Here is a 25,046-nt window from a genome sequence, read left to right on the forward strand (position 1 = left end):
TGAGCGCCGTTCTCAGATTATGCTTTTTCCGTAAAGGTTTTTTGAAACTGACACAGCGGTTGCTTAAAGGAGAAGTCTATCTTTAATTCTATGAATAACACTTGTATCTTTTATCAATGTTTATTATGAGTTTTTCTGTAAAATCACCGGATGTTTTGTAACCAAAACATTACTGCACGTAAGGCGCCAATGTAAACTGAGATTTTTTGATATAAATATGCACATTAGCGAATAAAACATACATGTATTGTGTACATGATGTCCTATGAGTGTTAAACACCCATCCGTAGCACGCGCTCCAGGTGGTGTATCTCACTGATCATCCCTAAAGCCAACACCTCATTTGGCCGCCTTTCGTTCCAGTACTCTGCTGCCTGTGACTGAAACTAATTGCAAAAATCGCTGAAGTTGGAGACTTTTATCTCCCTCACCAACTTCAAACATCAGCTATCTGAGCAGCTAACCGATCGCTGCAGCTGTACATAGTCTATTGGTAAATAGCCCACCCATTTTCACCTTCCTCATCCCCACACTGTTTTTATTTATTTACTTTTCTGCTCTTTTGCACACCAGTATCTCTACCTGTACATGACCATCTGATCATTTATCACTCCAGTGTTAATCTGCAAAATTGTAATTATTCGCCTACCTCCTCATGCCTTTTGCACACATTGTATATAGACTCCCCTTTTTTTCTACTGTGTTATTGACTTGTTAATTGTTTACTCCATGTGTAACTCTGTGTTGTCTGTTCACACTGCTATGCTTTATCTTGGCCAGGTCGCAGTTGCAAATGAGAACTTGTTCTCAACTAGCCTACCTGGTTAAATAAAGGTGAAATATATATTTATTTTTTTAATAAAAAAATCCCACCAAAGTGTCCGATTTCAAATATGCGTTTATGACGAAGAGAGAGGTTTCATCTCTGAAGGCATCAATTAACATATTTGAGGTCTCCGCATGTGTGTGGGGTTGGAATAAAGAGCTTCTTTTTTTTTAGCGGGACTGTGGGCCCTACAGTGAAATAAAACAAATAAAACTAGCCAAGATAGCAGTAGACAAGGTGTATTGACATTAGAGAGAGGCATAAAGCAATCACAGGTGTTGATCAGGAGAGTTAAGACATCAACGGGTAAATGGCGATGAACGGGCAGAGCGGTTCAGTTAGATACATACAGGACCTGGGTTCGAGGCTGGGTCCGACATGTAAACAAAATGAGGTACCGTGTATTGAAATAGTCCAGGGGGCATCAGCTGTGTAGAGTAGTGATCATAGGATCAAAAGAGTAGCAATGGGTGAGTCAGGGTGCTGTATGGTATTCACTACTATGCTGGGCGAGCAGGGGACACACCATTCCGAAAAAGCTACTGGGCCAGTGCTAGTAGATGGTTCTGTGGCGATATCGTATCACAATAGCCTGTTGAGACCACATCCGGCGATCACGTCGGCAGTCCAGTCGTGATGGATCGGCGTGGCTTTGTGTCGACAATAAAGGGTCCAGGCTATTTGGCAAAGGAGGTATTGTAGTACTAGAATTAGTTGGTATATGGGCCTAGCTTGAGGCTAGCTCAAGTCTAGCTGGTGTTTTCTTCGGGACAGAGGTGTTAGCTAACAGTAGCCACTCTGGCAGCTAGCTAGGAGTAATGATCCAGTGTAATGATCCAGAGCGGCAGTAATCTGGTGATATGGTAGAGAGAAGCAGTCCGATATGCTCTGGGTTGATATTGCCGTGTGTAAGACAAGCAGGTGTTGTCCGAGCTAAGGGTGGCTGATGCCGTGGGAAATAAGGCGAGGACCGCTAGCCGTGGCTAACAAAGAATAGTAGCTAGTTAGCAGGCTAGCTCTTGATGGAAGTTTCAGCTATAAGGAATAAAAATAGCAGATCCGTCCACATTGGGTGAGGCGGGTTGCAGGAAAGTATATTTAGTTTGTAGGTAGAAGTGAGAATAAGGTATATACGAAAAAAGAACAGCTATTTACAAGGGATAAGACACAGGATAAGAAAAAGCCAGATATACACGTCCGACTGCGCCACCATCTTGGATTCTTTTTTTTTCACCTCGTGTTGAGGTTAAATGTTTTAACCACTTCAAACATGTTGCTACAGCCTCACGTTTCCTGATCTAATATTATTCTCTGTTGACAATCATTTTATTCCCTCTGGCTAAAGGGGATGGTTCCGTCAGTATGACACGCTCTCTGATCTCACTTGGGGTGTGGCTCCTTAATTATGCACAGTTTATAGGAGATATATTATCTTATACCTCCTAAAATCACATTCATATCTTAACAAAAATATTTGTATCATTTTTCATATTATATGCACGTATTACATGGAAACTTGACAGATAAAGGGGATATAATTTCCAAGTTACAGTATTTCATCTATACAGTTTTTAAATGACTACACAAAATGAAAAACAAGATTACATTAATTTTCTATAGCTCTCCACTGACCATTCCCCACATTTTTATGTTGGAATTATTGTTCAACTATTCACGTTTGACCGTGCATGAGTTTCAACGGGTAAACTTTTGTGAAACAAAGAACTTTCCTTGGGTTAAATACTCGAGGGGGAGAGAAAGTCTCCTTTTCCTGTAATTTATGACAGGGTGTGAACTGTCAACCATCCAGCAGCTCTCTCTGTGGGCGAGAGAAGGCCTGGTTACTGTCAGCTTTTGCCAAGCTGACCCATTCTGATCCTCACAGGACAGTCATGACCTTCCTCTCCCCTGAATTATTGATTCCAGACTCAGCCCTGAAGTATGTGAGTATAATATAGGCATAGCCTGGTCCCAGAGCTGTTTAAAAATAAGCTAAATCAAAAAGGGTAGAAAATATATGAATATTTTTAATGTTAAAATGTACGTGAAAACGTGTATTTCAGAATCTAAACAAAATCCATATTTGAGAGAACACTATAATGAGCATAATGACAGCAAGATGTTGTCTGAATCATGTACGGTTCACAGGTCATAGGGTCTTACAGGAGGCATACAAAGGGTCTAAAATTGCAAATTTCATCACGATTTTCCATCATGTTTGTGATACAAATGTAAAAAGCATGTTAAACATCCTTCCTCCCAGTGAAGTTCCTATGTAAGAATTGCCAGAAAAATCTGAGATACCAAATATTTTTCGCTCCCACTAATGTGTAATCACCCGGTAATGGTGATGGCAGAGTGCAGCAACTTAGCGGTTTTTGCCAGAATCAGGGAAGCCAGTCTGGTCTGGTATGTGTTTGGTTTAATGGAGGTGGAGAAGTAGGGGATGGAGTGAGTATGGTGTGGAGAGCTAGTGAGTAATGGGGCTCTCCTTGGGGAGACCAACTTCCAGGCCTACGACTACAGTCCGGGGAGCCCCACCTGGCACAGCTACCATAAATGCCCCTGTTTTTATGCCATGAATCGAACAAACACTTTTGGTTTCATATTGGTTGTGGGAACAAAGCCATACATTTCCATACCGGTAAAACTGATAATTTTTTACAATTAAAATGTTGCCTGTTCTGGGAACATACATTTTAGGTTGCAGGGAGGTTCTGAGAACATTTTCCTCTGGTTCCTTTAAAGTGTTTCTGGTAGGTTTTATAAATGCTCTGAGAATGGAAAGTAAAGGTCATTTTGAGATTTTTTTTAAAGTTCTTAAAACCTTCACTGCATGTTTCAAAAACACTTTCAATAACACTGCTAGCTTATTTTGGGTTAACTTTTTTTCCGCTCCTAGCACAGATAGGACACATGGAAATTAATTTCATTAGGCATTAATCAAGCAAACACCATTTTGTTTTGCTGTGACACGATCAATGAGATTGAAACCTGTGATCGATATTCTGATCTCAATCCTTGGAATTAATCTACTGCGCCACCAGGATGTAGCATGCCATGTTTTTTCTACCCATACGAAACTGTTCATTTTCGTCTATTCAATTTCAAAGAAAACAAGCACTCAACCTCTTAGAGCCTCCTCCCTACTTTTTTTCAATTTCCGCCTGAATACATACCCAAATCTAACTGCCTGTAGCTCTGGCCCAGAAGCAAGGATATGCATATTCTTGGTACCATTTGAAAGAAAACAGTCATCATGCCAGGTAGTCCTGACGCATGGTCCTAGGGCTCAGGTCCTCCGAGAGAGAGAAAGAGAGAATTAGAGAGAGCATACTTAAATTCACACAGGACACCGGATAAGACAGAAGTACTCCAGATATAACAAACTGACCCTAGCCCCCCGACACATAAACTACTGCAGCATAAATACTAGAGGCTGAGACAAGAGGGGTCAGGAGACACTATGGCCCCATCCGATGAGACACCCGGACAGGGCCAAACAGGAAGGATATAACCCCACTCACTTTGCCAAAGCTCTACACATTGTTGTGCTGCTGATACCATAGCAGTCTCTTTCTGCTGTAAAGCAGAGGGTCACCAAGCATAAACTCAGCCCAATCTGCCTGACCCAGCTCCAGTTGCCGGAAGAGGACGACAGCGGAGAGTCCTTGGGAAGCAGAAATTACTCATATTAGCTAAATGTAGTAATGAATAAATTGGCTAAATGTATTTAAATTGACGATTCTGTGAACTTTCTTGTGCAAGTTTTAGATTGACACAATACCTGTTAGCAAAGGTGTCAGCTAATGTGATAACGTGTCAGATAACGTGCAGGAGCTGGCAGGGATTTGTTGTCTTGCATGATGTCTACATTGATAATAGTTAGCATTATTTATTTAGAGTAAATAGAGGTGAATATATTGATAAAGGTCACCTTGTCCGAGAGAGATTTACATGGTTATCAAAACATCAAGACAAGGTAAGCCTACACGAAACACAGCCCTTATTTTAAGTGTTTCAGAAATTGATTGCTGGAAAAACCCTTGGAACCATTTCCTTCTTTGACCGCTAGGTTTTATGGGTATTATGACATCTATATCTATAATGTGGGGCTCTACAGAACCATGGCTGGTGCATCTTCCTCCTGACAGAGCCCCCGCTCCCCGTCTCACCCCAAAAACTAAGTTTCCCCACAAATGTAAGTTGTGCACTAAAGGTATTTGTACAGATGCTGGTGTTTAACATGTTTTTCTGTATTGCTTGTTTTTTCTCTTATTGACAAGTTATGTTTGTGGGTAATTTACCGGGGGTATTTTGCATGTTTTTTGGGGAGGGGGCATTGGCTTATTTTATCATTCATTCATGTTAAGGTAGTGGGTAATTTATTGCTTTGCCCTTGTGGATTTTGTCTTATTCCCCCTTCTCTTATTTCCCCTTTGCACAATATTCTTAATACACCTTTTGGTTGACACACAGGTGTTCTTATTTGCACCCTGTGTTTTATATTGCTTGATTTTTTTTCTTGGTACATTTCTTTTCATTTACATAAGTACATTTTGTACTCGTGGCAGAAAAATACTTTTGGAGGATGGCCTGGTGTCATGAAGGGAATCGAAGAAGCCACTTTTCTCCAGGAAAAACATCAGAGACAGACTGATATTCTGCAAAAGTTACGGGATTTGGATCGCTGAGTACTGGGGTAAAATCATTTTCTCTGATGAATCCCGTTTCCCATTGTTTGGGGCATCCGGGAAAAATGATTGTCTGGAGAAGACAAAGTGAGCGTTACCATCAGTCCTGTGTCATGCCAACAATAAAGAATGCTGAGACCATTCATGTGTGGGGTTGCTTCTCAGCTAAGGGCTCACTCACAATTTTGCCTAAGAACACAGCCATGAATAAAGAATGGTACCAACACATCCTCCGAGAGCAACTTCTCCCAACCATCCAGGAACAGTTTGGTGACAGACAATGCCTTTTCCAGCATGATGGAGCACCTTGCCATAATGCAAAAGTGGCTCAGGGAACAATACATTGATATTTTGGGTCCATGGCCAGGAAACTCCCCAGACCTTAATCCCATTGAGAACTTGTGGTCAATCCTTAACTTTTTATTAAATCAATTTCTGTAGAACTGAATATTCAAAAGGTCTAGGGTTCTTGCAGATCCACGGATTATGTGACGTTCAGAATGAGACTGATGAGGTAATATTGAATAATTGACTGTTGATGTTAGAGATATCTGCATATCTTTAGAGTTTAAGTTGGGAGATAGTAACTCGTTAAAACAACTTTTCCCATGGTGCCCCAAATTCCTAATGAGTTAATTGTTACATGATTCATTTAATCGAGCAACAACTAAAGATAGTTAGTTGATGAAATAAATAACAGTGATCAGATCAATTATAGTCAGGTCATGACAGTGCACACACATGTTCTTTTCATCTGGGTGATGACCGTGTCATTGTAGGATACCTGCTAAAAATAACTTGTAAGCAAACCAAGTTTTGAAAATATATATATTTTTTTGGTTTTGCTATTTGGATTTTTCTGTTTTTCTTATTTACAATGAACAAATAACAATAAGGCACTTTCATCCTTGTGTTGATTTTGTTTGTCACATATTTTTTACGTGGCACCCCCCTTCCCCCAACAAAATGATGTTTCCAACGTCTTTAGTCTGAGAGAGGCCTAACAGTGGAAGTATTCAGACAATGAGAGAAATGTTGGTTCCTATCCATTTACAAATCACAATAAAGACTACTATATAAAGACAGACTTCATTCATGTTTTTGTTTGTCATATATTTTTAATGCTAGTACAGACTACAGGGTTTAGCATGGTTCTGTTACATGTAACAACAGAATGACTGTCCGACACTAAGGACAGACCGCCAAGACATCTACAGTCTTCGCCAAACATTTTGAGAATGACACAAATATTAATTTCCACAAAGTTTGCTGCTTCACTGTCTTTAGATATTTTTTGTCAGATGTTACTATGGAATACTGAAGTCTAATTACAAACATTTCATAAGTATTAAAGGCTTTAATTGACAATTACATGAAGTTGATGCAAAGAGTCAATATTTGCAGTGTTGACCCTTCATTTTCAAGTCCTCTGCAATCCGCCCTGGCATGCTTCAATTAAATTCTGGGCCACATCCTGACTGATGGCAGCCCATTCTTGCATAATAAATGCTTGAAGTTTGTCAGAATTTGTGGGGTTTTGTTTGTCCACCCACCTCTTAAGGCTGCATCCCTTCTTCTCAATTTCCACCTGAAGACATACCCTAATCTAACTGCCTGTAGCTCAGGCCCAGAGGCAAGGATATGCATATTCTTGGTATCATTTGAATGGGAACATTCTAAAGTTTGTGGAAATGTTAATTGAATGTAGGAGAATATAACACAATAGATCTGGTACAAGAAAAGAGAAATAAACAGCATACGTTTTCTGTTTTTTTATTGTTGTAGCATCATCTTTCACATGTACTAGAATAGCCATACAGTCAATAGGATGCTGGAGATAATTTCGATGGATAACGAAAGAGGGCAACTGTAGTTGTGCAGTTTCAGACTGATAACTTCAGGAATGGGTGAGCTACATGACATTTAGCCGAATTGGTGAAATTATATATAACTATATACAACAGTGCAAATAACTATGTACAACATATCAAAAAGCAATTATAACACACAAAAACAATTATAAAATGTTTTTAAAAATATTTGAATTAAAAAAAAAAAAATCAGGTGTAGACCCTTTGGAAGACCTTCGGTCCTCTACACAATATTTTGCTGCTGGTGCCATGTCCCATAGTAGTCTCTATCTGCTGTAAAGCAGAGGCAAACTGAACAAGTGGTGCAGGTGATGGGGGACTTCATGTGACACAGAACACAACGACGCCTCCATGCTGTGCCCTTTTGGCCCTGAGGCACATTCATGCCTGCAGTTATGAGTTTTGGCATATGAACACCACTGGAGGCAGGAGTAGAGGGGGTAGAGGGGCCAGAGGTAGAGGGGCAGAGGTAGAGGGGGCAGAATGTGATGCAGTGAACTTCCTGCTATAGCCAGCAAGCTCCCGGATGAGCAGCTCCCTGAAGGCTAGCTGTGAGAAGAGGGGCTGTCCACAGCTCTTCGCCATTTCCTTCTGCAGGATGAAGGAATTCACCACAGAAATGTCAATGAAATGGTAAAACAATGTCCTGTACTATTTCTTTGTCTTATGGAGAATATTGTAGTACCCTATCAGTACGTCTGATAGGTCTACACCTCCCATGCCCTTGTTGTAGTCCTTGATAGCTGCAGGAATGGGGACATTTTCGGTGGTCCATGCCCCAGTAGCGTCCTTCACACGCCTGATGACGTGATCGCCACTGAAGGACTTGTGGAGCACATCACCGCCTCTCTGGTATCCATCCACTTCACAAACAGCAGGCCATCTTCACGGATCCATCGCATGGTACCCCGCTCAGCCCGCTTAAGCATGTTGTTCACCTTTGTCTTCAGAAAGCCCTGTTAGTTCGAATGGTGCCACAAGCCCACATCTTCCTCAGGCCTGCAAACAGGGTAGGGCTTGTGTAAAAGTTGTCCACAAAAAGTTTGTAGCCCTTTAACAGCAGTTGAAAATCCAATATCTCCATGACGGAATCGTAACTGAGTCCCTTACCTGTTGGAAAACTGCTTTTCCCCTCATAACCAAAACAAGTGCATGTGTATGCACACACAGAATCATCCAAAACAAACAGTTTGTAACCCCATTTTGTTGGTTTGTTACGCATGTATTGTTTTAGGCCCATTCTGGCCTTTGAGGCTACCATCCTCTCATCTATGGACAAGTTCTGGGCGGGCTGAAAATGAGTCTTGCAGGACCCCGCCATGCTGGGGTAGAGAGGTTTGACTTTGCAGAGCCTGTCAAACCTTGTGATGCCTCTCCTCCTGTCATTCTCCTCATCAACTTCTGGGTCACTGATGTGAAGCGCCCGTGAGATATTTAGAAACCTTGTAGAGGACATGACAGTGGGGGGGAAAGGTAGTTGATAGAGTGGGGATGTTTTCCAGTAAACCTTTAGGGTTTTTAACTTCACCTGCCCCATGTAAATGACCAGTGAAAGGTAGCAGAAAAGGTCTGACATGGAAATGGGCTTCCATGCCTCTTTCTTTCCTGTTGCTTCCTAGCCCTATACTTGTTTGTATTACACACCAGGGAATCAACAACTGACGGGGTGAAAAACAGTTGAAAAAGTTGCATGGGGCTGTATTTCGAGGTCATGTCCTGCTGAGGTCCTGGTGGCCTTTTTGGGCCGAATATTGAAGGACGTGTCTCCTCATCCTCCTCCAGCACAGAGTGCCATTGTCCCTCTACCTCTCTGACAGCAGGTTCCACACTTCCCTTCCTCCGGTTCTTTGTTTGTGTCTTCACACCTCTAGATGGCCAGGCGGGGGTAGGTGTGGAGCAGGAGACAGCGGGGTCCGGCTGGATGAACCCGCTTCAGTGGGGGATGGGCACCTTGGCACCGGGGGCTCCCAGTCGGAGTCGCTATCACTGTGAAAGAAAACATTACAAAAATATATTTGTTATGTATGAGCCTTTAATCATCACGTAAAATAAAAAGATATGTATTGTATAGAGCAGAGGGAACAGTCACTAACGTGAAGTGCTGTTCCATTCAACTCCGGTTGTGGGCCTGCCCTCCCCATAACAGCACCCAATGGCTATTTCATATGGAAATGGAGTGGAGCAGCAGGCGCAGTGGCCATGTGTGTTTTTGCTGTTTTACTCCATTCCATTTTAATAAAACATTTAAAATATATATATCTGACATGGAATATATATATATACACATACATACACACACACACACACACACACACACACACACACACACACACACACACACACACACACACACACACACACACACACACACACACACACACACACACACAAACAAACAAACAAAAACAAACAAACAAACAAACAAACACAAACAAACACAAACAAACAAACAAACAAACAAACAAACAAACAAACAAACAAACAAACAAACAAACAACACACACACACACACAGGTTATGGGTCATACATATACGCTCACTCAAAGATTCTTCAAACAACAAATCTGTCTCACTTTCTCGATCAATTTCTTCTATAATCTGGTGCAAATCTGTATACTTAGACTTGGACTTCGCTTTGGCTGATTTATACGCCATTATGTCTTCAATGAAATCGTTGAAAAAACACTTTCCAAAATACTGCTGTGCGTAACGCGCCTGACTGCAACAAGTCTGATGGTCAATGGCGAATGAAGTTTGTTACGTGTGCGTTTACAAACAAGGGATGATGGTCCAACCCATAACCATCACATACAGGCGTTTACCTCAGCTCATTGGCTATTTACCAAGCTAGATTTCAAGAAGATCAGTGGTCATTGGGCAGAAATACAGTCAATCAACGAAACTTCGCTAATATTATTGGTGCGCAATGAGGTCATTGCTCGTTGTCTTCAAATCAGTTATTTTCGGTCAATACGCCCCGCACAAAGAACAATCAACTATGGCTGTGTTACAAACATCAAGAGGATTGCAATGAAACCAACCATGACTAGCAAAACGATTGTTTAGTGTGTGTAATTATGTCGAATTCTTCATCAAAAGTTGATAGAGATGGAATTTACGACACAAGCGGTTTACAAAATGTTTCGTGTTAGGCTATAAAAATGGATTTTATCAAAGACAACGGCACTTCATTTGATCACTGGGACCCTCAGGAGGAGAAATAAGAGCAAGATCATAAATCATAATTTTACCTTCATATGTGAACGTATCAAAACTGTCATGGAGGAAAAAGTTTGTTGTTGTTGATCGCTCTTCTCAAACAAAAGCATGGTATTTGTTCTCTGTAATAGCTATTGTAAATCGGAAAACGCAGTTTGATTACCAAGATTCAAATCTTTTGAAAGATGTAAGACACTTGAAATTTCAAGAATGTTTAATATTACGACGTTGTATTTTTAATTTGTCGCTCTGAAATTTCCCCGGATGTTGATCCCGTTAACGGGATCACAGCCATAAGACGTTAACCTCTCTAGGGTAGGGGGTAGCATTTGGAATTTTAGATGAAAAGCATTCCCAAATTAAACGGCCTGTTACTCGGGCCAAACAAAACTGAGGTTTTTAGATATAAAGACACTTTATCGAACAAAAGGAACCTTTATTGAGTAAAGGAATGTCTTCTGAGTGCCACCATAGGAAGATCATCAAAGGTAAGGGATTCATTTTATCTCTTTATCTGAGTTTTGTAACGCTTCAGCTTGGCTGGTTACTGTTTGTAATAATTTGTCACCTGGGCTATGTTCTGGGCTAGGTATGTTCTGGGCTAGGTATGCTTTCGCCGAAAGCATTTTATAAATCTGACACCGTGGTTGGATTAACAAAAATGTAAGCTTTAACCTCTTCAACCTATGGGGGCGCTATGTCATTATTGGATAAAAAAACGTGCCCGTTTTAAGCGCAATATTTTGTCATGAAAAGATGCTCGACTATGCATATAATTGGCAGCTTTGGAAAGAAAACACTCTGACGTTTCCAAAACTGCAAAGATATTATCTGTGAGTGCCCCAGAACTGATGCAACAGGTGAAACCAAGATGAAACTTCAAACAGGAAATGAGCAGGATTTTTGAAGTTCTGTTTTTCATTGTCTCCTTATATGGCTGTGAAAGCGCCACGAATTAGCCTGCCCTTTCTATCGTTTCTCCAAGTTGTCTGCAGCATTGTGACGTATTTGTAGGCATATCATTGGAAGAATGGCCATAAGAGACTACATTTACCAGGGGTCCGCCCGGTGTCCTTTGTTGAAATTGTTGCGTAATCTCCAAGCTGCTCGCATTCATCCATGTGATTGAGACAGAGAGGAGACTTCCAGGAATGATATATCATGAAGAGATATGTGAAAAACACCTTGGGGATTGATTCTAAACAACGTTTACCATGTTTCAGTCGATATTATGGAGTTAATGTGGAAGAAAGATTGGCGTTTGGATGAATGAATTTTCTTTTTTTTTTTTGGTAGCCAAACATGACGCAGAAAACGGACCGATTTCTCCTGCGCAACTAATCTTTCAGGAAAACTGAACATTTGCTAACTGAGAGTCTCCTCATTGAAAACATCCGAAGTTCTTCAAAGGTAAATGATTTCTTGAATGTTTTTGCTGGTTTTTGTGAAAATGTTGCCTGCTAATGAGTAAGTTAACAGAAGAAAGGAAGACAAAATAAGGACAAAAGAAGGACAGAAGAAAAAGGAAAAGAAAGAGGACAACAAAGTGAAACAGTCAGCACTTCTATTGCAACTTCGTATTTCGTCGTCCTAACGTAGTCTACACTGCTATCTGCCCAGCAGCTAGCCAGCTAGCAAACGTCCACCGTCTACCGAATAGCAGCACTGTAGAAACTATTACACTCAACTGAACGACTTGATTAGTGTAGTGTTAGCTAGCTACATAGTTGTCTTTGCTGTCTTCGTATCCAAGATAATTGTGTAGTTTAGAGCGTGTAGTCTTAGAGTGATTATCTTAATTTACCGAGGTTAGCTAGCCAGCTATTTGTCGTCCTTAACGTAGGAGACACTGCTAGCTAGCCAACAGCTAGCCAACGTCTACTGAATAGAACTTCCTCACTAAACAACCCGGTCGCATTCCGCTTCGCTCCACAGGTAGTATCACATTTTTCATTTCATTTCATTACAGCACAACGGTTTGATTTGTTTGATCGTAGCTAGCTACATAGCTAGCTACATAGCCGTCTGTGTATCAAAGATAATTGTGTAGTCTAGAGCGATTTTCTAGGTTAGCTAGCCAGCTATTGTCGTTCTTTTAACGCAACGTAACGTAATCAACACTGCTAGCTAGCCAGCTAGCCCCCGAATAGCAGCACTGTAGAAACTACTACACTCAACGGAACGACTTGATTAGTGTAGTGTCAACAACGCAGCCACTGTCAGCTAGCCTACAAAGTCAACAACGCAGCCACTGCCAGCTAGCCTACTTCAGCAGTACTGTATCATTTTTAATAATTTTAGTCAATAAGATTTTTGCTACGTAAGCTTAACTTTCTGAACATTCGAGACGTGTAGTCCACTTGTCATTCCAATCTCCTTGCATTAGCGTAGCCTCTTCTGTAGCCTGTCAACTATGTGTCTGTCTATCCCTGTTCTCTCCTCTCTGCACAGACCATACAAACGCTCCACACCGCGTGGCCGCTGCCACCCTAATCTGGTGGTCCCAGCGTGCACGACCCACGTGGAGTTCCAGGTCTCCGGTAGCCTCTGGAACTGCCGATCTGCAGCCAACAAGGCAGAGTTCATCTCAGCCTATGCCTCCCTCCAGTCCCTCGACTTCTTGGCACTGACAGAAACATGGATCACCACAGATAACACTGCTACTCCTACTGCTCTCTCTTCGTCCGCCCACGTGTTCTCGCACACCCCGAGAGCTTCTGGTCAGCGGGGTGGTGGCATAGGGATCCTTATCTCTCCCATGTGGTCATTCTCTCTTTCTCCCCTTACCCATCTGTCTATCGCCTCCTTTGAATTTCATGCTGTCACAGTTACCAGCCCTTTCAAGCTTAACATCCTTATCATTTATCGCCCTCCAGGTCCCCTCGGAGAGTTCATCAATGAGCTTGATGCCTTGATAAGCTCCTTTCCTGAGGACGGCTCACCTCTCACAGTTCTGGGCGACTTTAACCTCCCCACGTCTACCTTTGACTCATTCCTCTCTGCCTCCTTCTTTCCACTCCTCTCCTCTTTTGACCTCACCCTCTCACCTTCCCCCTACTCACAAGGCAGGCAATGCGCTCGACCTCATCTTTACTAGATGCTGTTCTTCCACTAACCTCATTGCAACTCCCCTCCAAGTCTCCGACCACTACCTTGTATCCTTTTCCCTCTCGCTCTCATCCAACACTTCCCACACTGCCCCTACTCGGATGGTATCGCGCCGTCCCAACCTTCGCTCTCTCTCCCCCGCTACTCTCTCCTCTTCCATCCTATCATCTCTTCCCTCTGCTCAAACCTTCTCCAACCTATCTCCTGATTCTGCCTCCTCAACCCTCCTCTCCTCCCTTTCTGCATCCTTTGACTCTCTATGTCCCCTATCTTTCAGGCCGGCTCGGTCCTCCCTCCTCCCGCTCCGTGGCTTGACGACTCAATGCGAGCTCACAGAACAGGGCTCCGGAAGGCCGAGCGGAAATGGAGGAAAACTCGCCTCCCTGCGGACCTGGCATCCTTTCACTCCCTCCTCTCTACATTTTCCTCCTCTGTCTCTGCTGCTAAAGCCACTTTCTACCACTCTAAATTCCAAGCATCTGCCTCTAACCCTAGGAAGCTCTTTGCCACATTCTCCTCCCTCCTGAATCCTCCTCCCCCTCCCCCCTCCTCCCTCTCTGCAGATGACTTCGTCAACCATTTTGAAAAGAAGATCGACGACATCCGATCCTTGTTTGCTAAGTCAAACAACACCGCTGGTTCTGCTCACACTGCCCTACCCTGTGCTCTGACCTCTTTCTCCCCTCTCTCTCCAGATGAAATCTCGCGTCTTGTGACGGCCGGCCGCCCAACAACCTGCCCGCTCGACCCTATCCCCTCCTCTCTTCTCCAGACCATTTCCGGAGACCTTCTCCCTTACCTCACCTCGCTCATCAACTTATCCCTGACCGCTGGCTACGTCCCTTCCGTCTTCAAGAGAGCGAGAGTTGCACCCCTTCTGAAAAAACCTACACTCGATCCCTCCGATGTCAACAACTACAGACCAGTATCCCTTCTTTCTTTTCTCTCCAAAACTCTTGAACGTGCCGTCCTTGGTCAGCTCTCCCGCTATCTCTCTCAGAATGACCTTCTTGATCCAAATCAGTCAGGTTTCAAGACTAGTCATTCAACTGAGACTGCTCTTCTCTGTATCACGGAGGCGCTCCGCACCGCTAAAGCTAACTCTCTCTCCTCTGCTCTCATCCTTCTAGACCTATCGGCTGCCTTTGATACTGTGAACCATCAGATCCTCCTCTCCACCCTCTCCGAGTTGGGCATCTCCGGCGCGGCCCACGCTTGGATTGCGTCCTACCTGACAGGTCGCTCCTACCAGGTGGCGTGGCGAGAATCTGTCTCCTCACCACGCGCTCTCACCACTGGTGTCCCCCAGGTCTCTGTTCTAGGCCCTCTCCTATTCTCGCTATACACCAAGTCACTTGGCTCTGTCATAACCTCACATGGTCTCTCCTATCATTGCTATGCAGACGACACACATTTAATCTTCTCCTTTCCCCCTTCTGATGACCAGGTGGCGAATCGCATCTCTGCATGTCTGGCAGACATATCAGTGTGGATGACGGATCACCACCTCAAGCTGAACTTCGGCAAGACGGAGCTGCTCTTCCTCCCGGGAAGGACTGCCCGTTCCATGATCTCGCCATCACGGTTGACAACTCCATTGTGTCCTCCTCCCAGAGCGCTAAGAACCTTGGCGTGATCCTGGACAACAAACTGTCGTTCTCAACTAACATCAAGGCGGTGGCCCGTTCCTGTAGGTTCATGCTCTACAACATCCGCAGAGTACGACCCTGCCTCACACAGGAAGCGGCGCAGGTCCTAATCCAGGCACTTGTCATCTCCCGTCTGGATTACTGCAACTCGCTGTTGGCTGGGCTCCCTGCCTGTGCCATTAAACCCCTACAACTCATCCAGAACGCCGCAGCCCGTCTAGTGTTCAACCTTCCCAAGTTCTCTCACGTCACCCCGCTCCTCCGCTCTCTCCACTGGCTTCCAGTTGAAGCTCGCATCCGCTACAAGACCATGGTGCTTGCCTACGGAGCTGTGAGGGGAACGGCACCTCAGTACCTCCAGGCTCTGATCAGGCCCTACACCCAAATAAGGGCACTGCGTTCATCCACCTCTGGCCTGCTCGCCTCCCTACCACTGAGGAAGTACAGTTCCCGCTCAGCCCAGTCAAAACTGTTCGCTGCTCTGGCTCCCCAATGGTGGAACAAACTCCCTCACGACGCCAGGATAGCGGAGTCAATCACCACCTTCCGGAGACACCTGAAACCCCACCTCTTTAAGGAATACCTAGGATAGGATAAAGTAATCCTTCTCACCCCCCCCCCCCCTTAAAATATTAGATGCACTATTGTAAAGTGGTTGTTCCACTGGATGTCATAAGGTGAATGCACCAATTTGTAAGTCGCTCTGGATAAGAGCGTCTGCTAAATGACTTAAATGTAAATGTAAATGTCTAATGCTAACGCAAAATGCTAATGCTAATGCTAAATGCTAACGCTAAATGCTAAATGCTAGTTTGTATGGTTGAGAAGCATATTTTTGAAAATCTGAGATGACAGTGTTGTTAACAAAAGGCTAAGCTTGAGAGCTAGAATATTGATTTCATTTCATTTGCTATTTTCATGAATAGTTAACGTTGCATTATGGTAATGGACTTGAGGCTGTAGTCATGATCCCGGATCCGGGTTGGCTCGACGCAAGAAGTTAAACCTATTTAAAATATGTTTTTTTTCTGAATTTTTATAATGAACATTTCTTTATTTGAATTTGGCGCTCTGCAATCTCACTGGATGTTGTCCAGATGGGACGCTAGCGTTACACATACCCTAGAGAGTTTAAACATTTATTTATTAACTAACTAAATAGCCCGCTTGACCCTATCCCCTCCCCTCTTCTCCAGACCATTTCCGGAGACCTTCTCCCTTACCTCACCTCGCTCATCAACTCATCCCTGACCGCTGGCTACGTCCCTTCCGTCTTCAAGAGAGCGAGAGTTGCACCCCTTCTGAAAAAACCTACACTCGATCCCTCCGATGTCAACAATTACAGACCAGTATCCCTTCTTTCTTTTCTCTCCAAAACTCTTGAACGTGCCGTCCTTGGCCAGCTCTCCCGCTATCTTTATATGCCATTTATCTCTCTGAATGACCTTCTTGATCCAAATCAGTCAGGTTTCAAGACTAGTCATTCAACTGAGACTGCTCTCCTCTGTATCAAAGAGGCGCTCCGCACTGCTAAAGCTAACTCTCTCTCCTCTGCTCTCATCCTTCTAGATCTATCGGCTGCCTTCGATACTGTGAACCATCAGATCCTCCTCTCCACCCTCTCCGAGTTGGGCATCTCCGGCGCGGCCCACGCTTGGATTGCTTCCTACCTGACAGGTCGCTCCTACCAGGTGGCGTGGCGAGAATCTGTCTCCTCACCACGCGCTCTCACCACTGGTGTCCCCAGGGCTCTGTTCTAGGCCCTCTCCTATTCTCGCTATACACCAAGTCACTTGGCTCTGTCATAACCTCACATGGTCTCTCCTATCATTGCTATGCAGACGACACACAACTAATCTTCTCCTTTCCCCCTTCTGATGACCAGGTGGCGAATCGCATCTCTGCATGTCTGGCAGACATATCAGTGTGGATGACGGATCACCACCTCAAGCTGAACCTCGGCAAGACGGAGCTGCTCTTCCTCCCGGGGAAGGACTGCCCGTTCCATGATCTCGCCATCACGGTTGACAACTCCATTGTGTCCTCCTCCCAGAGCGCTAAGAACCTTGGTGTGATCCTGGACAACACCCTGTCGTTCTCAACCAACATCAAGGCGGTGGCCCGTTCCTGTAGGTTCATGCTCTACAACATCCACAGAGTACGACCCTGCCTCACACAGGAAGCGGCGCAGGTCCTAATCCAGGCACTTGTCATCTCCCGTCTGGATTACTGCAACTCGCTGTTGGCTGGGCTCCCTGCCTGTGCCATTAAACCCCTTCAACTCATCCAGAACGCCGCAGCTCGTCTGGTGTTCAACCTTCCCAAGTTCTCTCACGTCACCCCACTCCTCCGTTCTCTCCACTGGCTTCCAGTTGAAGCTCGCATCCGCTACAAGACCATGGTGCTTGCCTACGGAGCTGTGAGGGGAACGGCACCTCAGTACCTCCAGGCTCTGATCAGGCCCTACACCCAAACAAGGGCACTGTGTTCATCCACCTCTGGCCTGCTCGCCTCCCTACCACTGAGGAAGTACAGCTCCCGCTCAGCCCAGTCAAAACTGTCCGCTGCTCTGGCCCCCCAATGGTGGAACAAACTCCCTCACGACGCCAGGACAGCGGAGTCAATCACCACCTTCCGGAGACACCTGAAACCCCACCTCTTTAAGGAATACCTAGGATAGGATAAGTATTCCCTCTCACCCCCCCTTTAAGATTTAGATGCACTATTGTAAAGTGACTGTTCCACTGGATGTCATAAGGTGAATGCACCAATTTGTAAGTCGCTCTGGATAAGAGCGTCTGCTAAATGACTTAAATGTAAATGTAAATGTATAACACGGAATACCATACACACTCACATGAAATAAAAGTCACTAGTTGACTGACTTGATTTGACAGCTGGAAAGGGAGCTGGGGAAAGATTCAGAGTGGGAGAGACAAAGAGAGTCAACTTATCGTACATACATTTGGAAACTACGCTCACGGAAATACGAATACTTAGCACCCTAACCACTGCTCATTCGGATTAGAAATTAAAAATATATTTACGAGTAGATGAATTTCTCTGTCACCTCTCTGTTGAAACCAATCGATACGTCTATTGGTAGTGGCTCGATGTAAGGCTCTGGTTGTCCACCAGAGGTCACAATGTCCTTCTTAGTTGTAGAACTTCTCTGGTCTTGGAGTTAATCTAGATACTTCAGATGCACCAGTGATAGTCTAAGATGGGGTTTCTTCCTTCCAACCCCATGTCTTGAGACAAAGTTCTAGGACCACTTGTGTAATTATTTAGTTAGTTAATCACTGGTGCATCTGAAATATCAGAGTGCTTAAAAGCGAGTCATTTTACTCACTCTGGCCGAAGGGGGCCTTCCATCATGCTGGCATGAACTCTGAGCTCACTGGGGCGTGGCTACTGACTGGGCACAAGTTTAGATTTCTAAAAATATAATTGAGAAGGCTAAGATCACATTGCTATGTGAACCTAATACATAGGACACAAACACTTTCAGAGTTACTATTACCTTGATATACCATCCCTAATGACATCACAAAATAATAAACAATGTGACAGGATTATTCTTTAGAACCCCCCCCCGACCATTATTAACATTTGGACGTCTAAAATTAATGTTCCAATGTTCACTCTTTTGATGTTAGAGTTTTTATGCGGGCCACACTCTCTGTAGACAAAGTATTCCTTTGGTGGATACTGAAAGGCAGAGAGGAAGTGTTAAGGTGTCAAGACCGGCACAGCCCACCTACCCCTCTTCTGTGGGAGAGAGGAGGTCTTCAAACATTTGTCTAGCTGATGGGGCTTTTGATCCACTGTCAGTGTAACAGTACTATTCTTGCGTTGTGTACAATCAGTCATCGACACGGAACTCCAACATGTAGCCCCAGTCATGTAGATTTATTCTGATAGGAACGACACAAAATTGCACGTCATGCAATGCTCGTCTCACCATCCAACTCTGCACTCACGCACGCTGGTTTGGTGCTTGTTCACTGGGCTAGTTACCAAAATAATACAATTACAATATATAATATCTTTAACAATGTACCTGATAGGAACGACACAAAATTGCACGTCATGCAATGCTCGTCTCACCATCCAACTCTGCACTCACGCACTGTACAAAAACCGTTGCATCTTATGTGTGATGTTCGAATAACATTTACAAACAATTTGATATAAATTGTACATTTAAATCATCACTTAAAAATATAAAAATCACTTTTGATGTACAGTGCTTTGCAACCAACAACTTACCGCTGGTTTGGTGCTTGTTCACTGGGACGATTCTAACTGGAACATCCCCCCTCGTAAGCAAGCTACGCAAACCAGCCAATAAGATGCCATGTTGAGTATGTGAAGGCAAGACAAACTCAAACCAAAAATCCATTGGCTTAACAATAAAGTGGCAACGGGAATCACCAATATAACCCTGTTACATCAGGAGAGTCATGACAGTGCACATGTTTTCTAAACCACACTCCAACATTTACTGCAGGGTGCCGTGCGTGACAGCAGCATCCTGGAAAGACACCCGACCAGCTGGTGTGAGGAAGTAGTCCTTGAGGTTGTTGCACATGTCTATAGCAACTCTAGTTGCACTGTCTACTGACATTTTTATTGTATTTTAAGAAGCCGGTGTCCTCTTGTACCACCTGTTTCCACGACGCAGGTCCTCAGTGGGTGCGGAGTAGTCAACAAATGTGTGGTGGGTGTACAAAGTTGATGACTGTTGTAAGTGTCTGTGGTGCATAGGTAGTTGTCGAGGGCTACGCAGGCCTTCACAATGGTCTCAGCTTTCTCTGGGGCAATCTCAAGGTCTCGTCCCAGGATCCTCCATCGCACAGCAAGGATGCCAAAGCAGTTAGTTCTCTGAAATTCTTCTGGCTCTTGAGTGACATTAGTTGTAAATCTTCTTGGCATCAAAGGCCAGAAGAAGCTTTGAAAATTAACATTTCATTAGTATTGAACAGGAACATGAAGGCTATCAAATGTGTACTGTAATAACATGTGTAGTCTATATTTTCTCCTCCTACTGGGATGCCAGAGCACTTTTTTGTGAGACATATCATTACAACTGCTATTCACATTGGTATACTTTTCACATACGATTACAAGTCACATGCATTTACAGTATCTTATGGTCGCATCATGTTGACCTTCAGAGGGAACTTGCTTCACAAGAAAATTCCCTCATCTCCCACCCTCCCAAATGCGCCCATGTCGACCATGGTCATCAAGTCATTAAATCTGCCAGCTGACATCCAAAATTATTGAAAATGTATTTCATCATCAATGCTTTGATTAGGTTGGACAAGAGACATGTATTCTCCATCATCCCAACTTGTAGTGTTAAGTAGACAAACATGCCATTTTCTCCCTCATTTGTTTTTCAAGTTCAAGCTCTTCCAATTTGGAGACAGACATGTTTGCTTTGGCTTCTGTAGCTAGTTAAATCCTTAAAGTAGTGTTAAAGACACAGAATACCAGAATGTAGCTAGCTAGCTAGTATTTGCAAACAGGCAAGAACAAACCGGATCCAGATTTTCAAAAGTGTCGACCCCTCTTGTTTGGTAAGCTACTCTAGCACCCCAAGCCCCCTAGTGGATATATACACTCCACAAGGTGGACTTCCTCTCTGGGTGAAACGGAAGGAAAAGTATCCACTGACCCAAAAACTCCACTACGAACATGCACATCCATAAATCTATGCATGCAAACAGTGTAGCAGCCTTAACCCTAATTGTAACCTTAACCCTAAACCTAAAATAGCCTTTTCCCTTGTGGGGACCAACGAAATGTACCCAAAAATACACACAATTTATTCACAGTTAGAGTTAGGCTGAAGGGCTCCCGAGTGGCACAGCGGTCTAAGGCACTGCATCCTCAGTGCTAGAGGCATCACTACAGACCCTGGTTTGATTCCAGGCTGTATCACAAACATCTGTGTTTTTGTGTCCCATAGGGCGGTGCACAATTGGCCCAGTGTCGTCCGTATTAACACTTGGCCGGGGTAGACTGTCATTTTATTTAATAGTTTGTTTTTAACTCACTTGCCTAGTTAAATAAAGGTTAAATAAATGGGCAGTCCTGTAAGAGAGGGGGTGTGCGTGCATATCTGTGTCTGTGTGAGGCCCCGACTTGATCCACTCCTTATCTTTATACTGCATCTGAACTTCTGACTGTCTGGCCGAGAGCTCACTGAACTGACCTTTAGCAGCTCTCTACTATATGGTCTGGTCTCTACTATATGTCATAAACGAAGGGAATTTTCCTTTTAAATTTAATGACAGCTTATCACCAGGGGATCAGTTAAGATCAGATGCAGATGGTTGTGCTGGAGGTGGCAGGCAGGGGTATGACTGGATGGTATTGTAAGACACTTGAGAAAACACCAATGTCAGGCTTAATGTGGGAGAGAGGTTAATGGGAGAGAAAGTGAGAGAAGGGAGAGAAAGCGAGAGGCACTCCACATTGTTTGGTTCTTATGGTTAGTGGACTTGTGGTCGGCTGATGACAGTAGCCTGGCTTTCGCAACTACTACAGAAATATGGAAAACGATCTGGCCCACTCAGAGGGGGGTCTCGGCTCCCTAGATTGCGCCGTTAGCCTGGCTCTGCTAATTATGTATGTCGTTCCTAGTTGCGGTGACCAAGGCTGGGGACCAGAAACTGTCAGGATCTTACCTGGGACGGCAGCTTTCCCTTGCCCACCAGCACTCTCCCTGGCTCGCCCCCAACCGGCCCACACGGCTTGCCTGACCGCTGTTTTGACAAGTGCTTCAGACATTGCCCGAATGTCACCGAGAACCCCACCGGCCTGCCAAAAATGCTAACTAAACATAACAATAATTAAGAAGAGAATGGGGAGAAAGGAGAGGCTGAAACGCAAACAGAAGCAGAGTTGGAGGCAGCAGTGGTGGTGGTCATTGTGGGGAGGCTTAGAAGCAGGCCTGATTGACTGAGGGGAAAGTGAGACCAAGGGGGGGACGGGGCCAGATTGGAATTTCAGGGGGATGCCATGGAGCTGTGCTGGGAATGGTGGGAATGGTGGGACATTTAATGGTTTCATTGCCTGGGTCTCCAAGACATTCTGTATAATGACTAAAATTCTCTCTCTCGTTACCCACAGGTTTAATATTCCTTAAAGATAGATCTTTTTTAAGTCACAGCTAATGCAAATTCCTAAGCCTTATTGAGGAACACATTTACAATTGCTCAATAAGACCCACAATTGATATATAGATTTTTTTTTAAATAATCCTTTGTGAAGCCAATTCTGCTCATTTAGTGCAATGCATACAAAATCAGCGCTTTGCTTCTGAAGTCCTCCAGCTGGATACATAACACAGGAGATGTCTTGGGTCATCTTTTAATTTACAACAGCCTTAATTTTCTTGGAGCTTGCTGAATTTTGCAAATCCAAGGAGGGAGTTATCACATTTAGATTTAGTTTGTTTTCTTATATCTAAAACATGTGGGGAGAGGAAGAGTCAACAAGGGTGTCTGGGGCCGCGTTGGAACGGTAAACATGTGTAGTCACCAGATAATGACAAGCTGATTGTGCACTTTCGCACATGAGGAATACACTATGGAGCACGACAACATATCCAACTGTCGACTGTAACATTGTGGCAATAACAAGGAAGCCAAGGTTGGCTTAAAGTATGTAGATTAATTGACTGCTAACCTACAAAGCATTGCATGGGCTTGCTCCTACCTTTCTTTCTGATTTGGTCCTGCCGTACATACCTACACGTACGCTATGGTCACAAGACGCAGGCCTCCTTACTGTCCCTAGAATTTCTAAGCAAACAGATGGAGGCTTTCTCCATTTTTATGGAATGGTCTGCCTACCCATGTGAGACACAGACTCAGTCTCAACCTTTAAATCTTTATTGAAGACTCATTTCTTCAGTAGGTCCTATGATTGAGTGTAGTCTGGCCCAGAAGTGTGAAGATGAACGCAAAGGCACTGGAGCAACGAACCACCCTTGCTGTTTCTGCCTGGCTGGTTCTCCTCTCTCCACTGGGATTCTCTGCCTCTAACCCTATTACAGGGGCTGAGCCACTGGCTTACTGGTGCTCTTCCTTGCCGCCCTAGGAGGGGTGCGTCACTTGAGTGGGTTGAGTCACTTACGTGATCTTCCTGTCCGGGTTGGCGGCCCCCCTTGGGTTGTGCCGTGGCGGAGGTCTTTGTGGGCTAAACTCTGCCTTGTCTTAGGATGGTAAGTTGGTGGTTGAAGATATCCCTCTAGTGGTGTGGGGGCTGTGCTTTGGCAAAGTGGGTGGGGTTATATCCTACCTGTTTGGCCCTGTCAGGGGGTATCGTAGGATGGGGCCACAGTGTCTTCTGACCCCTCATGTCTCAGCCTCCAGTATATATGACATAGTAGTTTATGTATCGGGGGCTAGGGTCAGTCTGTTATATCTGGAGTGTTTCTCCTGTCTTATCCGGTGTCCTGTGTGAATTTAAGTATGCTCCCTCTAATTCTCTCTCTTTCTTTATTTCTTTCTTTATTTTTTTCTTTCTCTCTCTCGGAGGACCTGAGCCCTAGGACCATGCCTCAGGACTACCTGGCCTGATGACTCCGTGCTATCCCCAGTCCACCTGGCTGTGCTGCTGCTCCAGTTTCAACTGTTCTGCCTGCGGCTATGGAACCTGTTCACCGGACATCCTACCTGTCCCAGACCTGCTGTTTTCAACTCTCTAGAGACAACAGGAGCGGTATAGATACTCTGAATGATCAGCTATGAAAAGCCAACTGACATTTACTCCTGAGGTGCTGACCTGTTGCACCCTCAACAACCACTGTGATTATTATTATTTGACCCTGCTGGTCATCTATGAACATTTGAACATCTTTGCCTTGTTCTGTTATAATCTCCACCCGGCACAGCCAGAAGAGGACTGGCCATCCCTCATAGCCTGGTTCCTCTCTAGGTTTCTTCCTAGGTTCTGGCCTTTCTAGGGAGTTTTTTCTAGCCACCATGCTTCTACACCTGCATTGCTTGCTGTTTGGGGTTTTAGGCTGGGTTTCTTTACAGCACTTTGTGACATCAGCTGATGTAGGAAGGATTGTGAAGATAGGAGAGGATTGTGTTTGAAAAAATACAAAGATATTTTTCAAAGAACAATTTAATAACTACTGACTTTCAGCATGCATTTGTGACCGCTTTTAGGAAACTAGGCGTATGTCGCAAGTCGCTTCTTCACAGGAGAGCCATTTGAACAAAACTTTTTTGAGGTTGATCAAAATGCATTTTTGGGCAGAAATGCCTTCTCAAACATGTGAACTTTCATGTGCTTTAATAACAAACTTGTATGCCATCTGTAAATACAAATAAATTGTTAAATTACGAGCCTAGTTGGTTTAACCAAAGAAAAAGCAGCAACCTTCCCGCTAGCCGTGATTGACTGAGATAATGAGTGGGCTGGACATGCTGAGAGATGAGTTTGGATTGGTCTGCCATATAGCATGCCTCTGTCTATTTGAGCTGGTCAGTATGTCTATGTAATCCTGCCTAACGTGGCTTTTTTTAAATGTATCGTGTATTAAAACTGCACAAGTGCTGTTCTCCACTTTCTGGAGGACTGAGTTTGGAAATCAGTGGAATTCCAGTATGATAGCTTCCGGATAACATCTTCAAACTGAACTAGCTAG

This window comes from Oncorhynchus gorbuscha, linkage group LG14, assembly GCF_021184085.1.
Source record: "Oncorhynchus gorbuscha isolate QuinsamMale2020 ecotype Even-year linkage group LG14, OgorEven_v1.0, whole genome shotgun sequence".
NCBI lineage: Eukaryota > Metazoa > Chordata > Actinopteri > Salmoniformes > Salmonidae > Oncorhynchus > Oncorhynchus gorbuscha.